Source organism: Colobus angolensis, unplaced genomic scaffold (genome assembly GCF_000951035.1).
Source record: "Colobus angolensis palliatus isolate OR3802 unplaced genomic scaffold, Cang.pa_1.0 Scaffold43, whole genome shotgun sequence".
NCBI classification, from domain to species: Eukaryota; Metazoa; Chordata; class Mammalia; order Primates; family Cercopithecidae; genus Colobus; species Colobus angolensis.
This window is the reverse complement of record NW_012117710.1, coordinates 1,017,302-1,025,281: the sequence shown is the minus strand read 5'-3', so window position 1 is coordinate 1,025,281 and position 7,980 is coordinate 1,017,302.

The following is a 7,980-nucleotide window of genomic DNA, read 5'->3' as shown; positions in this document are numbered from 1 at the left end:
CCCGGCCAGGGGACGCGCCCGGCCAGCACCCGCCTGCTCCAGGCTGCCTCCCAGCACACCCGTCAGCAGCAAAGCCGTATTGACAAATAGTTCCTAGTCAAGATGCCATGTTTCTTCACTTGTTTTGGAAATGATGAAACAACAGGAAAAGATACGCAGGCCCATTTAGCCTGTACATCAAGAAAACAGCTCTGCGTGTCAAAGAAAATGACTTCTTCCAGAAGACCGATTATCATGTGCGTACATCTCCTAATGATAAGGGCACTGGATCTTTTCAATTAAAAACCCCATTCCCTCTTACAAAAAGGTGGTCATCACAGTGTTTCAGCAAAAGCCCAAGGCCAAATTATTTAGTTTATACATATTACTGCAAAGGGTCTAGGAAGACAGAACTATTAAATAAATAGTTTCATTGTATTTGCTTCAAACCTAGAGTGCACAAAATGTCCTTATAACCAGTACGATCAGGACCGCCAATGAAAAGTCTCCTGGAAGAACTCATCTCAGCCAGTGGCCCTCAAGCAATGATGTGAAGCCACACTCAGCATCCTCCTCCTACACAGCCAGTGCTGGGTCTGGACCCAGAGGTTCACACAGCTTTCATGTGCATTTCCTTAATTATCAGGGACTTGAAACATCTTCTCATGTTTCTCAGCCAGGTGTATTTCTCATCCCGTGAGGAGATCTGTCCTTTTCTGTTTTACAGGACCACATACACGTAAGGATATGAATCCGCTACACATGCCAGGGATACTCCCGCCGTCCTTAACTTCAACCAGGTGACTTTGGCCACACCATGTCTGGTCTTTCCCTTCCCTGACTCACGTCCTGCTTCTTAGAAAGACTTTCCCTAAGCCAAGAACACAAAAATGGTCTGCAGTGGACTCTCCTACTCTTACTGTTTTGACTTTTACACTGCAAGCCATTAATAATTCATGTAACCCATCTGTAAATGCTGTTTGTACACAAGCATCGTTTTATTTCCTGTTGGGCGTTTCCGCCTGGACGGCCCACACGTCAGGCAGGTTCACAGGTCCAAATCATGCCCCAGGCCTGCTCCTCCCTTTCCTGGGCGCGTGCCCCATGCTCCCTCTCCATTCCCGCCCTGACATGCCACCTCTGGCTGGCTCCCTGCAAACACCCTGACCGTCTCCCTGGCTCCAGTCTTGCCTTTCAAGCCGACCCTTGAGACAACCACCTGAATGATCCATCTACAGAGAAATCTGCGTACCTTGTTCGCACGGACTCCCCCCGTGGCTGCCTGCACACACAGCCCTGGTGCAAATGCTGCTACTTCTTCCTCCTCACTTCCCATCCATGCCTTAGGATCCACCGTGGCTGCAGGGCGCCCTCTGCTCCCCACCCATTTTTATATGCCGCTCCTCCACTCTTTCCTTGCAATGAGTGTCCTCCTGTCAGAGGTGCCCTCCTATTTTCTGACCCCCTTCCGCATCTCCTTGGTCTAGTTACACCCCAAACTCTGCCTAGCTAACTTCTTCTCACACTTAATATTCAGCAGAGATACCACCAGCAGGAAGCCCCCATGGGCCTCATCCTACCCCAGTTCCTGCCAATTCCAGCGCTCACTGGTGATCAGCACTAACACAAATGGTACTGATTATTTCTTACTGAGTCCTTCTCTCCAAGTGGCCCCTGAACTCTATGAGGGCAGGAACTGTGCCTCCTTCACCTTCAGCTCTAACCCCTGCTTGCAGAACAAGTGAACGCTGCAAGTGCCTGGAAGGGGGCGCTCGCCACACCACGCACCCTGCTCACTTGGCCACTAAGCTGACAATCCTCCCGTCTCCACTACTCTCTACTCCTTACCTGATTACGCTCTGGAAAAATCCTGTACAGGAATTTGTATGTGGTCACAGGGCCACGTGTGGGAATTCGTGCGTGGCCAGAGGGCCGTGTGTGTGCAGGAATTCACGGGTGGCCACAGGGCCGTGTGCGTGCGGGAATACGTGCGCGGCCACGCGCCGTGTGTGTGCAGGAATTCGTGTGTGGTCACAGGGCCATGTGCATGTGGGAATTCACGGGTGGCCACAGGGCCGTGTACGTGTGGGAATTTGTGCTTGGCCACAGGGCCGTGTGTGGGAATTCGTGGGCGACCACGGGGCTGTGTGGGAATTCGCAAGCGGCCACAGACTGTGTGTGCTGCGCTTGGGCCTCTCATTCTTCCTCCTGGCGCGTTCAGGCCTTCATATGCTTCCTCGTCTAACCCAAACAGGTGTGTCAGCTGCTCCATTCCCAATGGTAATTGGGAACAGCAGTCTCAGGGTCCTACACGTGCTGGAATACACATCCACACCACGTCCAGATCACCCTTCTAGCGCTCTGTCCTCCCCAGCACCAGGTACTAGGCTCTAGGTGAATACATTTCAGTTTGTAGCAAGTAAAGACATAATAAAGTCATCTGTTTTTCATACTGCAGATACAGCTCACATCTTCCAATAATATTAAAAATCAAAATAAACAGAATGACTAAGAACAAAGCGACCAAAGGGCTGCTCTGTGTTCAAACTACACATGCCCCAGGGGCGTCTCCCCTCCACCGCTGGGACCCAGGGAACCCGGCACCCAGATGTGATGGCATCCACACTGCTTGTCTGAGGCCTACAGTTTAATTCTGCACAAACGTCGAAAAGTGTCTGTCACAGATATTACCGCCTAAACTAAAACTCACAACCTACGGCCACTCGCTGTATGCCCCTGAGCAACTAAATGAAAACCAAAGTACCAACACAACAAGCATGCTTATTTACAGACACAATTTAAACTATAAATTACACGAGATGCTTAATAAAGTAGAAACAATTACAATATACAAGTATATAAACAGTGTATTGTAAGAAGCAACATCATGTTCTGTATTTTTCATCTGATACTTCCTAGTTTATTTCATCCCAGTGGAAGCAAACTGCTTCAAATAGGACGCAGCAGAATGGTCTCCTCTGTCTATAAATCGAGGGGGTGAGCAGAGTCCAAAATAGCAACGAGCTCCACATTTAGGAAGCAAGGGGAAGAGGAAAACGAGGGCAGGCTTTCCATCAACAGAACACTGCAACCCTCCAGCAGGCACCCAAGCACAACCGCCCCACCAAATACACAAAGGGAAAGGTGAGGCCGACCCCACCTACCGCCCAGACAGTCCTGTTTCCAATCTGCCTGACAAACCCACATGTGGGAACTCCCTTTCCCTCTGTGTTCAGGACCGCTTAACCTGAACTACCAGTGGGCTTTAGGACATGCAATCCAACGGCCTCCAGGAGAGGCAATTCCGGGACTCTCACCTCACCCTGAAACACTGCGGTAAGGGCAAGGGTTGAACGCTGAAGGATGGTTTCATCCCATCACAGCTTCTCCTACAAAAAACACTACCTGGCATTTACTGTAAGCAGATTTGAATTGGATTTTCAGAATCTGGAGACACCATAAAGCAGACTGTTTAGGAGACCATTCGATCATCATAAATTCAGGACCAGGAAACAATGGTGATGAGCTGACAACACACCCCATTAAACGTCAGCATTCTCTGAAAACAGGTCACCAGGTCGGGCGCCGTGGCTCATGCCTGTAATCCCAGCACTTTGGGAGGCTGAGGTGGGCAGATCACGAGGTCAAGACATCGAGACCAGCCTGACCAACATGGTAAAACCTCGTCTATACTAAAAATACAAACATTAGCTGGGCGTGGTGGCGTGCATAGTAATACATTCTGGGGAGCTAGATAGATGAATAAAAACTGTCTTAGGCCAGAAAAAGTTGAGTCATAAGCATGCAGTGGAGAACACGATCACAGAACCCCCAAAAGCCTCCAAAAATAGTGGCACTAGGTTACAATTGGAAGTGAGGGTATAAGATGGAACCAAAATACAGGAGAAACTGAATACTCACAATCTGTTCAAGAAGCAATTAGGCAAAGCCATATGATCATCTCAATTGGTGCAGAAAAAGCACCTCACAAACTCCAACACCTTTCCATAATAAAAACACTCAACAAGCCAGGAATGGAAGGGAACTTGCTCCTCACACAATGAAGGGCATCTGTGAAAACTCAGTGAATGTCGTATTCAAATTTTCCCCCTGAGATGAGCAACAAGACAAGGGTGGCCACTTTCACCACTGCTCAACACCATACTGGAAGTTCTCCCCAGAGCAATTCGTTAAGAAAAGCAGGGGCGGGGCGGCATACTAATTGGAAAGGAAGATGTAAAACTACCTTTATTCTCACGTGACATGATCTCATATCTAGAAAATCTTAATGAATCAACCAAAAAAACTGCTGTCAGAACTAATAAGCAAACTCAGTAAAGTTTCAGGATACAAGATCAATACAAGAGTCAGTTGCATTTCTACACACTAGCAATAATCTGAAAGTGAAACTGGGAAAACAATTCATTTTACGATAGCATCAAAAAGTGTTAAAAACTTAGGAATAAATTTAACCAAGAAAGTGCACCACTTGTACACTGAAAATCACAAACATTGTAGAAAGAATTAAAGACAACCTACATAAATGGGAAGACATTCCATGTTCATGGATGGAAAGACTTAATACTGTTAGGATGGCAGTATTCCCACAGTGATGTACAGATGCAATACTGTCTCTATCAAAACCCCAATGGTCTTTTTTGCAAATGTGGAAAAACCGATCTTTATATGGAACTGCAAAGGGTCCCAAATAGTAAAAAATCTTCCAGAACAAAAGCAAAGTTGGAGGACCCCAACTTTCCAGCTTCAAAACTTACTACAAAATAGGGTGGCATTGGGAGGCCGAGGTGGGCACATCATGAGGTCAGGAGTTCGAGGCCAGCCTGGCCAACACGGTGAAACCCCCATCTCTACTAAAAATACAAAAACTAGCTGGGCGTGGTGGCATGCACCTGTAATTCCAGCTACTCGGGAGGCTGAGGCGGGAGACACGTTTAAACCCAGAAGGTGGAGGCTGCAGTGAGCCGAGATCATGCCACTGCACTCCAGCCTGGGCAACAGGGCAAGACTGGAGTCTCAAACCAACAAAAAAAAAAGTGTGGCATTGGCATAAAAACATACAGACCTGCAGAACAGGGTCCAAAAATAAACCCACACATCTATAGTCAATTGATTTTGACAAGGGCACCAAGACCACTCAATAGGGAAAAAGCAGTCTTGTCAACAAATGATGCTTGAACAATTGAATATCCAAATGCAAGAGAACGAAGTTAGACCCTACCACACATCATACACAAGAACGAACTCAAAATGGATCAAAAACCTAAATACAAGAGCTAAAATGATCAACTCTTAAAAGAAAACACAGGACAAATCCTCCTGACCTTGGATTTTTCAGAGTTCTTAGGTATGACATCAAAAGTACGTGCAATGAAAGAAAAAATAGAAAAATTAGAGTTCATCAATTTGTGCATCAAAGGACACTAACAAGAGAGTGAAGAAACAATCCAAAGACTGGGAGAAAGTATTTACTAATCATATATCTGATAAGTGTCTAGTATACAGAATAAAGAATTCTGACAACTCAAAAAAAAATAGAGAAAAATCTCCAATTTTAAAAAGGAGAAAGAGGCCGGGCAGGGTGGCTCATGCCTGTGATCCCAGCATTTTGGGAGGCCAAGGCAGGTGGATCACCTGAGGTTGGGAGTTTGAGACCAACCTGACCAACATGGGGAAACTCCATCCCTACTAAAAATACAAAATTAGCCGGGTGTGATGGCAGGCACCTGTAATCCCAGCTACTCAGGAGGCTGAGGCAGGAGAATCACTTGAACCCGGGAAGCAGAGGTTGCGGTGAGCTGAGTTTGTGCCACTGCACTCCAGCCTGTGGGAAAAAAAAAAAACGCTGGGCGCCGTGGCTCATGCCTGTAATCCCAGCACTTTGGGAGGCCAAGGCTGGCAGATCACAAGGTCAGGAGATCGAGACCATCCTGGCTAACACGGTGAAACCCCGTCTCTACTAAAAATACAAAAAAATTAGCCAGGTGTGGTGGCGGGTGCCTGTAGTCCCAGCTACTGGGGAGGCTGAGGCGGGAGAATGGCGTGAACCTGTAAGGTGGAGCTTGCGGTGAGCCGAGATCATGCCACTGCACTCCAGCCTGGGTGACAAAGCAAGACTCCGCCTCAAAAAAAAAAAAAAAAGGGGGGGTTGGGTGGGTAGGCGGGGAAGGACCTGAATGAGAATTTCTCCAAAAATATACAATGGCCAACATGGACATGAAACAATTCTCAATTTCACTGGTCATCAGGAACATGCAAATCACAGCCAAATGAGACGCCACTTCAGACCCACTAGCATGGTCATCCTTTTTGGAAACTAAGTGTTGGGAGGATATGCAGAAAGTGAACTCTCATATGTTGCTGATGGAAATGTAAAATGGTGCGGCCACTGTGAAAAATCGTTTGGCAGTTCCTCAAAAAGCTAAACACAGACTTGCCATATGACCTGGCAACTCCATTCCTTGGTATATAACCAAAGAATTCAAAACAGGTGCTCAAATAAAAACTCATACACATATGTTCATAATAGCTGCATTACTCACAAGAGCCAACAGGTGGAAACAGCCCAGGCGACCATCAACAGACTAACGCATAAACATAATGTGGTACATCTATACAATGGACAATTATTCAGTCATAAAAAGGAATGCAATACTGATACAGTCTACAACATGCATGAACTCTGAAGACATTATCTTCAGTGAAAGAGGCCAGACACAAGAGGCTGCATATTGTATAATTCCATTTACATGAAATCTCCAGAACAAGCCAATTCATAGAGACAGAAAGCAGATTAGCCGTTACCAGGGCCTGGGAAGACGGAAGAATGCGCAGTGGCTGCTTAACAGGTATAGGGTTTCCATCTGGGATGATGAAAACGTTATGTAACTCGGTGGTAATGTTGTTTTATGTTACGTGTATTTTAGCACAATCGAAAAAAAAAGCAGGTGAATGAGAAGATACTGCATTTATGAAGAACATATCACAAATTTTAAAGGAGGAAAAAAAAACAGCTCTGGGAAACTTAAAATACGATGGCGAAACTAAAATGCTAAATAGATATATTGGAAGAAAAAGAGGAAATCTAGAAAGTAGAATAGAAAATGGAAGAAAGATTAGAAAATGGAAGAAAGATAAGAAAATTATAAAGCCAGCCCAAGCCTTCCAGCCCACACAGCAGTATTTCCAAAACACTCAGGAAAAAAAAAAGGGGGGGGGGACAAAGAAGAGGAAACTGTTAGAGAAATAATTAGAGAAAACTAAAGGGTTCAAAAAACTATCAAGTGTCCAACAACAGATGAGAACAAACCAAAACCCACGTTTCTACACAGTGGCGATGTAGGGAGTAAAAACGGATTGCACACAAAAGCCTTCATACAAAGCATTAGCAATTAGAGCCGCAAGCACTCCACGAGCGATACTATTACTGAAGCTCAGAAGACACGATTCTGAGCAGCTTCCCACCTGGAATCAGAGCCAGGCGCAGCCACCACAAGCTGCAAAGCGAGAGCAGAGACCTGGGACCTCACCGCCCCTCTGCCCCGGGGAGCCCTGGGCGGCCGGGAGAAATCCTCCCCGTGACGGTGACAGTGGCAAGGTGTTCCCCGCCGCTGCTTATTTTGCGCCAGACACCGTTTCGGGCACTTTGCAGGCGCAACAGGGCGCGGAGACCGCGCGCGCGCCTCCAGGCAGGTGGGGGCGAGAGGATCGCCAGAGCCTAAGAGTCCGACCTGGGGAGCACAGAGACCCCGCCAACCCTACAAAAAATACGAGTATCCGCCGGGCGCGGTGGCTCACGCCTGTGATCCCAGCGCTTCGGGAGGCGGAGGCGGGAGGATCGCTCGCGCTCAGGAGGTCGAGACCCCACCTCTTAAATAAAACCGTCTTCCCACCACCCCACCCACGGCCCGGCCGCTACTTCCAGGGGCTGGGACCCCGCAGCGGGGTCCACGAGGGCAGCCCGGGCCGAGGCCTGAGAACGCG